This window comes from Tupaia chinensis, unplaced genomic scaffold (genome assembly GCF_000334495.1).
Source record: "Tupaia chinensis unplaced genomic scaffold, TupChi_1.0 Scaffold000133_1, whole genome shotgun sequence".
Taxonomy (NCBI): Eukaryota; Metazoa; Chordata; class Mammalia; order Scandentia; family Tupaiidae; genus Tupaia; species Tupaia belangeri.
This window is the reverse complement of record NW_006159602.1, coordinates 162,342-172,288: the sequence shown is the minus strand read 5'-3', so window position 1 is coordinate 172,288 and position 9,947 is coordinate 162,342. Positions and strand designations below refer to the sequence as shown.

The window sequence follows — 9,947 nt, the reverse complement described above, 5'->3', positions numbered from 1 at the left end:
TTTTTGACAGTCCCCCTCCTCCTGCCCCAGTCCCCACTTTGCTCAGATTACAGGTATGGACAAACTGTATCCAATTTGTTCAGGTTGGCCCAGGAACCAAACCAGGCCTCCCGTGCTCCCAAGTGGTGGCACTGCTTCACAACTGTTTTTAAAACTGGCAAGTAAAACAAACCTCAATTCAGACAAATTACAAAGTCTTTTTAATAACTACAGATAGTTTTTCCCCACTTTTTTCTGTATGTTCTTTAATTTCCATTGCTTAATTAATTAATTAATTAATTAAAGTTTTGCTATAGGGAATATGCACTCACCAGAGAGAGAGAGGGACAGTGTGAAATTCCACCGCTCCCCCAACCCCATCCCAGAGGGGATGGCCATGCCACAATCCGTTCTCCTCCAGTCACCTGGGATCTGGGGCACACGTGCACACATGCTCAGCCAGGTCTGAGACTCAAACTGTGCAATCGGCCATATAGGATCCAGCGCCTTAACTTCAATACCATTTGCTGGCCCCTGATTGCTTCTTTATACAAGAATAACTTGACAGTACAACCTTGAATAAAAAGAAAATTTAGTCTTACCTTTAGTATGAGTTAATTGAAATACTTTTTATTCTTGATAATTTAGAAATGTTTCTCTAAACTTTATTGCTCACTATTGTTAATTCACTATGTTATTTTTAGAATTGGTATCGAATTTGGAAAAGCCTCAATGTAGTTTCTTTTGCATATGTATGGTAAGACTTTAGGACACTCCAAGTCTCCTTGAATAGTGATTTTTTTTTTTTAATTGCCAGAGTGCATGTGTACTTATCAGCGAGAGAAAGAGAGAGAAATAGTACTCCCCCCCCCAGTGGGGATTCATCACGCTGCAATCCCTCCTCCATTTTTCCATCTCGTAGAGATTTGGGGCACATGCACACACTTGTGTGTTTTTCAAGTCACCAGGGCCAGGATCTGAACCACCGTCAGCCATGTGATATCTGGCTCCTTTAACCTCTAGGCTACAGTGTCTGCTCAACACATCTTAAAATAATCTCTGCATCAACAACACTCATTAACCGGTTTGTGATCAAGGGCCGTTTACATCCATGATGAGTGTTGTGACACACAAATAAAGGGCAAGGTAGGCCGCAGGAATATTCCTGCCAGACAATCCTGTGCTGTAGCACCTAGCAACACACATAGAAATAACTGCAAGGCTGGCTTTGTGGAGCAGCCATAATGTGCTGCTTAAGGGAAGCCAGAGCCACCGTAGCAACTGCAGTTTGAATCTCCAGCTTGGTTAGCCTGAAGGAGCAGAGGATCTGATGGGCTGGACTGGAAAAAAAGGAACCATGTAGTGACCAGACCCATGGAGCATGCTCCCTCTTTCCTGCAGGTCCTCATGCACTTACTCTTACTTTCATATGTGCACACGCACCGTGGTTGGCCATGTGGGAGTGTCGATCGCCTTAACAACCACGCCACCTGCTGGTCCCAAAGTTAAATAAAATAATTCTTTAAAAAAATAAAAAAGAAAAACACTTCCAGTACATGTGCCTGTGTTCCAGGATCCTGACAAAAGGGAGGAAAGAAAGAAAGAAGATTGCAGCATGACCAGGCCCCGCTGGGGTGTGCTTTCTCTCTCTCTCTCTCTCGCTCTCTCTCTCTCTCTTGCTCTCTCTCTCTCTGGTGCAGGCATGGGCATTAAAAATAATAATAATAATAATAATAAATAAAGATACAAAATTGAGTATGAGGACAGAAACCACAACAACTTTTTTCTTTACATAAGAGAGACAGAGAAGGCAAGAAAGAAGGGATGGAAGAGAGACAGAGATAAGCATTTTTGACAGTCCCCCTCCTCCTGCCCCAGTCCCCACTTTGCTCAGATTACAGGTATGGACAAACTGTATCCAATTTGTTCAGGTTGGCCCAGGAACCAAACCAGGCCTCCCGTGCTCCCAAGTGGTGGCACTGCTTCACAACTGTTTTTAAAACTGGCAAGTAAAACAAACCTCAATTCAGACAAATTACAAAGTCTTTTTAATAACTACAGATAGTTTTTCCCCACTTTTTTCTGTATGTTCTTTAATTTCCATTGCTTAATTAATTAATTAATTAATTAAAGTTTTGCTATAGGGAATATGCACTCACCAGAGAGAGAGAGGGACAGTGTGAAATTCCACCGCTCCCCCAACCCCATCCCAGAGGGGATGGCCATGCCACAATCCGTTCTCCTCCAGTCACCTGGGATCTGGGGCACACGTGCACACATGCTCAGCCAGGTCTGAGACTCAAACTGTGCAATCGGCCATATAGGATCCAGCGCCTTAACTTCAATACCATTTGCTGGCCCCTGATTGCTTCTTTATACAAGAATAACTTGACAGTACAACCTTGAATAAAAAGAAAATTTAGTCTTACCTTTAGTATGAGTTAATTGAAATACTTTTTATTCTTGATAATTTAGAAATGTTTCTCTAAACTTTATTGCTCACTATTGTTAATTCACTATGTTATTTTTAGAATTGGTATCGAATTTGGAAAAGCCTCAATGTAGTTTCTTTTGCATATGTATGGTAAGACTTTAGGACACTCCAAGTCTCCTTGAATAGTGATTTTTTTTTTTTAATTGCCAGAGTGCATGTGTACTTATCAGCAAGAGAAAGAGAGAGAAATAGTACTCCCCCCCCCAGTGGGGATTCATCACGCTGCAATCCCTCCTCCATTTTTCCATCTCGTAGAGATTTGGGGCACATGCACACACTTGTGTGTTTTTCAAGTCACCAGGGCCAGGATCTGAACCACCGTCAGCCATGTGATATCTGGCTCCTTTAACCTCTAGGCTACAGTGTCTGCTCAACACATCTTAAAATAATCTCTGCATCAACAACACTCATTAACCGGTTTGTGATCAAGGGCCGTTTACATCCATGATGAGTGTTGTGACACACAAATAGGCAAGGTAGGCAGCAGGAATATTCCTGCCAGACAATCCTGTGCTGTAGCACCTAGCAACACACATAGAAATAACTGCAAGGCTGGCTTTGTGGAGCAGCCATAATGTGCTGCTTAAGGGAAGCCAGAGCCACCGTAGCAACTGCAGTTTGAATCTCCAGCTTGGTTAGCCTGAAGGAGCAGAGGATCTGATGGGCTGGACTGGAAAAAAAAGAACCATGTAGTGACCAGACCCATGGAGCATGCTCCCTCTTTCCTGCAGGTCCTCATGCACTTACTCTTACTTTCATATGTGCACACGCATGCTCTATCATGAAGAAAGAATGAATCACATATAAAAAAGAAGTGACAGCAAGTTATAAAGGTATATGCCACTATACTCTAACTGTAGCTCCAACTTATTTTCCTTTTGCTACTAGGTGTCTTTCCAAAGATGCCTTTGGTTACTCTAATCCCACCCAGCACAAGGAGAAATGGACAGAGGGAAAATAGTAGTGGAGCTAGTGATCTACTACAGTTAACTGATGTTGTAAATTTCCCAAAAACGCTTGATCATGGGAACATATTGTTAGGTTCCCTTCCAAGGCCTTGGAAGTGAGAGATCTCAAAGCCCAAGTATATGTTGCAACCAGGTCATTCGGCTTCTGAAAAGGTCTAGTGAGTGTTTGATGAAAAAGGGTTTTCTGACTCCAAGACTTTCCTATTACTTGAGGTATATGTATTCTCCCAGACAATTTCAATAAGATTCTTATGCTATTTTTTTTCTGAGACATTTTGCCCTATAGGGCACATGCGCTCATCAGAAAGACAGAGACAGAGATAGAAAGCAAGAAATCACCCCCCAGGAGGGATGACCACGCCGCAATCCCTTCTCCTACATTTCTCATCTCAGGATCTTGAGCACACACGCACATGTGCCCAGCGTGAGATTTAAGTCCCGAGATCCGGGACTCGAACCACAGTTTACTACATGGGAGTTCAGCAACATAGCCATTACACTAACTGCTGGTCCCTCTAATGCTATTTTTAAAAAAAATGATTCATTGGTGAAGGAAGGCGGAGTTCAAAACTGCAGAAGGAGAGCTGACCCTGGGTAGAACTGTGCAGTAGGCAGATTACCCTTTTGAACCTGGTGATCTTTCCTTTTGGGGAAAGATCCTTGCCTCCTTCTAGGTACCCCATCCCAAACATCAAAAGCTTTCCCTTTCTTCACCCTACCTTTATCAAAATCTATTTTTAGTTGTCACAGAAAATCAAATAAACCAATTCACATCAACATACAAATAGCTGCTAAAAGCTTAATGAATTACCTACAGATGGGGACATGGGAGGGTACTTACTAACTGCTAGGAGATAATCCTTTAATTCAATAACCCAAATCACTAATGGTAGCAATTCAGACACCACTAGCAGGCTAGTAGAAAATTATTTTTGATTGGAAGGGTGCCAAACGTTCTTCAAATCATCCCATTGCAGTATAGTAGATGACTGCTTTTGGGGTCAAATATCACCAATATTCAAAATAAAATAAGGTTCAGGCAGTGCTGCCGCAGTAACACAACTGGACCTACATGAGAAATGGTCCTGGGTTCACATCCCAGGGTCTCCCTGAGCATACTGGGCACACGTGTGCACATACCCATGACCCAGGCCAGCTGAGATGAGGGGTGGATCACAGCCTGAGGACCCAATGGAGAGGGGGTGGTCTCTCTCTCTTTCATGGAAAGAAAGAAAAAAATTATAAATACACTTTTTAAAACTATAAAACAGATGTGTTGTTTCTTGTATTGTTTTGTTTTGTTTTGTTTTCCAGAGGTCATGTGCACTTACCAGAGAGAGACAGGGAGAGGGAGAGGGAGAAAGCACTCCCCACTGGGGTATGGTCACACTACAATCCTTTCTCTCCCATATCTCCAATCTGTCAGGATTTGGGGGCCCAAATGCACATGCTCCTGACATATTTTTAAGCTGCTGGGACTGGGTTTCAAACCAAGTTTTGGGGTGGGGGGGTCTGGCTCCCTTTACCCACTAGACAATGGAGCAGGCACTATAAAAACGTTTTCTAAAAACTATACAAAATATAAAAAGCTGTATTTTTAAAACCATAAAACGTGGGGTTTTTTTGGAGAAGTAGAGTTTATTTATTTACTTACTTACTTACTTTATTTATTTATTTATTTATTTATTTTCTACAGAGTGCATGCACTTGCCAGAGAGACAGAGAGACAGAAAGTGAGAAATCACAGAGAGAAATCACTCCTTAGAGGGCTATTCCTTCTCAACTCCACAATAGGGCTGCAAAACATAGTACCTTTCACCATCCAACTCAGGGGGATGGCCACGCTGCAATCCCTTCTCCTCCATTCTCCTCTTGGGATCTTGGGCATGCATGCACATGTGCCCAGCATGAGTTTAAGCCAACAGATCCAGGACTCGAACTGCGGTAGACTACATGGAGTTCAGCAACATAGCCATTACGCTAACTGCTGGTCCCCAAAAAACCATAAAAACTACTAAAAATGCTATAAAACTAGGGACCAGCAAGTAGCTAGTGGTTAAGGTGCTGGATTTCCACACGGTCAATCGTGGTTTGGGTTCCTGACCTCTGCGTCATGGCATGAAATATGCCAAGCTCATGTGCATGCATGCCCAAAATCCCGAGAGGAGAATGGTGGAAAAGAGTTTGCAGCATGGCAATACCTCCTGGGGGGTGATTTCTCACTTTCTCTCTGTCTCTCTAGCAAGTACATGTACCCTATAGCAAAAAATTTCTCTCTAAAAAATAAATACTATATAGAACTATGTAAAACAAAACTATAAAAAATTAAAAATAAATGAAGTAAAAAAAACTTGTTAGGCCCCTCAAGCTTTTCCCTCAACTTGCAATTCCTTCCCCATCATTTCATGAGAGTAGCCTACATTCTTTGCCTTCATTTCTTCTCTATATACTCCTTAATTTTGTGCAATCCGGTTGTTATTTACATCATTCCATTAATACGGTTGCCTCAAAGGTCAACCTACTTGGTCCTCAAACTGCTCAACCTATTAATCTTCAATTCTGTTGAGATCTCTTCCTTCAAAGCACAGCCAGGATTATTACATTGAGGCAAGCAAGATCCCTAAGGTACAAAATTTAAGGAGACACTCATTTCTTAATATCCTATAGGTTCAGAGTTGGCATTTGAGAATAAGTACTTTTTTTTTTTTTTTGAGAAGTTTTTGCTATAGGGTGCGTGCATTTGCCAGACGGAGAGAGATAGAGAGACAGAAAGCAAGAAATCACCCCCCAGGGGGGATGGCCATGCCACAATTCCTTCTCCTCATTCTCCTCTTGGGATCTTGGGCACGCACGCACACGTGCCTGGTGTGAGTTTTAAGCCACCGGGTCCAGGACGCGAACCGCGGTCGACTACATGGGAGTCCAGCGACATAGCCATTACACTAACTGCTGGTCCTGAGAATAAGTACTTTCTTAAATTCTGCACCACAGATGCCTCACTTGCTTTACTCTAGTATCTGCCATCTTCTGAAACATCACAGGTTCTCACCATATTCAGGGCACAGCCTGTACTTTGCTGCCTTTATTTCTTTGCTCATGATGCAGGTGTAATAGGACTCCAACATTTTATGCTTGTCTTGCCTCCCTTTGTACCTCCTTCCCCTTAGAGGGCTATTCCTTCTCAACTCCACAATAGGGCTGTAAAATATAGTACCTTTGGGGCAACAGCCACATTCCCTACTCCCGCTCCCCGTCTCTCCCAAGAAAAGTAGGGCCCCCCCCCCTCGCCTACCACCCAGGATCTGCAGTCTGCGCGCCCACGAGGTCCAGTGCCCATTCAGACTTGGCAATTCGTAATGGCAGCAAAGGCATCAACGTCTAAAGCTCCCCACACGTGGTATTCTCATCCAGTATATGCAAGATACTGGCAACATTATCAGCAAGCCATGGCTTGGATGCGAAGCCACCATATTGCTTACAGGAAGGCCGTGGAGTCCTATTTCTCTTCCCCGTGTTTCTTAGCTTTCAGAAGGTCTGGGCAGCACGCATATGACAGCAGCAGGATCCAGGCATCCACAGTAGAAGACCAAGCTTTGTCCAAAGAAGAAGAGGCAGAAAGTGAGACCGATGACGAAGTGGAGTATGACCTGAGCAACACGGAAATCACTGAAGAGTTCCGCCAGTACTTTGCAGAAACCGAGAGGCACAGAGAAGAACGACAGCGGCGCAGCAGTTGGAGGCTGTGTGCCTGGAGGACTATGTGAACGCCGACTACGACCTGTACTACAACCCCTGCTGGTCAGTGAGCCCCCAGGCTAGCACAGCGAGCGGTGCAAGACCGAGATGCAGCGTTTGTACGGGGACAGCGCCGCCAAGATCCTGACCATGGAGGCTGCGGTGCCGCTGAGCTTCCACAGCACTGTGACAGAAAGCAGCCCAAGTACTGGCCTGTCATTCCCCTGAAGTTATGATCCCTGGCACAAGGGCCCCGACATGTTTCTGAAAGGGGTCCCCAATCTCAACCCTTTCCTTTTGGATACACTTCTCTCCTTCTGTACTTTACTCAGGGAAAGGGGTCTTTATACTGGGTGAGAAGCTCGTTCACCAGAGTCTCAGTGCGGGTGGATGTCCTATGCCAGTCACTTGTAAGACAGAGGATGTATACTGTTGCCATCATGAGAGTTTCTCTTGGCACCAAATGATGATTTTGTATATCACACTTTTTTTTATGTTGCCAGTAGTAGTGTTCGATTCATTAAAGTTCTTGCTTAGATGAAAACAAAACAAAACAAAACAAAACATCCGACTCACAGTGAGGTGTAATCACCATCCGACTGACAGTGAGGTGTAATCACCACGCTGGCCTAGTCTTTTCCAGAAATTTCTGAACTGGAAGCAGAGAAGCAGTTCTTGTTGTACTCTTGGGTTGAAAGCAGTTAGAATATGATACCACGGCCCTGTCACCTTGTTATACCGCAGCAGGATAGAGCAAGGAGAGACAAAAAAGCTATCCCTGGTAGAGTCTTCTTATGCTCTTGATGCAGAGGTTAGATCCAGCCTTTCTTTTTTGTGTTTTGGTAATAGGAACTAAAAGGCTAGCAGGTGGCATAGTGGTTAAGGTGCTGGACTCCCACATGGCCAACTGTGGTTTGAGTCCTAGGCCTGGTGGGTTGCTTTCTCACTTTCCCTCTGTCTCTCTATCTCTTTCTGGTGAATGCACATATACTATAGGAAATTTAAAAATAATAATGAATAAAATTAAAAATAAATAGTTCTTTTTTTTGAGAGAGAGAGAGTTTTGGTATATACACGTGCACTTGCTGGAGACAGACAGAAAGCAAGAGGGAAGGGCCACATTGCAATCCCTTCTCCTTAATTCGTCTCTTGGATTTTGGGCATGCACCCACATGCATCCAGTGTGAGTTTCATACCTCCATGTCCAGGAATTGAACTGCAGTTGGCCATGTAGGAGTTCAGTGACGTAAACATTACACCATCTGCTGGTCCCCCAAAATAAACAATTCTTAAAAAAAATAATAAAAATTGGGACCAGCAGGTGGCGTTGTGGTTAAGGTGCTGGACACTCCCACATGGCTGACCACGGTTCGAGTCCCGGATCTGGCGGCTTCCTTTCTCCCTTTCTCTCTCTCTCTGTGTCTCTCTCTGGTCAAATTAAAATAAATGAATGAATAAATAAAATTAAATAAATAATAATTTTTAATTAAAAAATAAAAAAACAATACCTATATAATATCTTCCTCCTTTTTCTTTCTTTTTTAAAAACTGATTTGAGTTTCTGTCACTTATAAATAAGAGTGCTGATTTATAACAGAATGTTCTTCCTTTTCACCCACCCTATCTTCACAGGTATATAAACCCAACTTTCATGGCCCAGTTCAAAGCCATTTTCCTTTTGAACCTTCCTTGATTCATAGAATTTAATCAGTCTCTCCCTTCTTTGAACTGTTGTGGCATTTTACAATCTCTTAGAGTTACTTAGTTTCTTATCTTGTATCACCTCCTATACTATATGTTCTTCAAGGACTAAATGCATAGACTTTGTAATCTTCCACGAAGTGAACAGGATCTTTGCCTCAACAACAAAAAAACCCAATAGTTGAAAGAATGAATTAAATGAAAGTAATAGTCAGAATCCTTGTTTCATCTCAGGAAATTTTAGTCAGAATGAGCTGAAGTTCTAAAAATAGATAAATAAATATCTATCTAGATGATAGATAGATGATATAGAAAGATAGATGATAGAGATAGATAGATAGATATAGATAAACGAGCATTTTCTTCCAGAGGAAAACTAAAAGAAGGAATGGCCCAATGACTGGTAAAGTCAGATAGTGAATGTTAAATGGCACCAGAGTTTTTTTGTTTGTTTGGTTGGTTTTTGGTTTTTTTTGGAGAGGTTTTTGCTATAGCCAGAAAGACAAAGAGAGACAGACAGAAAGTGAGAAATCACTTCCCAGGGGAAATGGCCACGCTTCAATCCCTTCTCCATTCTCCTCTCCGGATCTTGGGCACACATGCACATATGCCCAGCTTGAGTTTAAGCCACCAGGTCTGGGACTCAAACTGCAGTTGATTACATGGGAGTCCAGCAACATAGCCATTACACCAACCGCTGGTTCTGGACATCAGAGTTTTTTAAAAGATGGAGAAATGTAATACACCATATCAACAGAAAGATAGATAAAAACCACATGATCATTTCTATTGATATGGAAAAAGCATTTGACAAAGTACAACATTCCTTTATGATTAAGACTCTCAGGAAAATAGGCATAGAAGGATCATTTCTCAGCACAATAAAAGCCATAGATGAAATACCTATAGCTAACATTATATTGAATGTTAAATACTGAAAAGCTTTTCCACTAAAACTGGTATAAGACAAGGCTGCCCACTTTCTCTGTTCCTATTGAACATAGTACTGGAAGTCCTGGCCAATGCAATCAGACAAGAGAAGGAAATAAAAGGCATTCCAATAGGGAAAG

General features: G+C 42.5%; 1 pseudogene; it reads left to right on the top strand.

The window, feature by feature from the left end:
* Positions 1-6,797: 6,797 nt before the first annotated feature.
* Positions 6,798-7,412, top strand: LOC102478383 (gem-associated protein 8 pseudogene; annotated as a pseudogene).
* Positions 7,413-9,947: the final 2,535 nt, after the last annotated feature.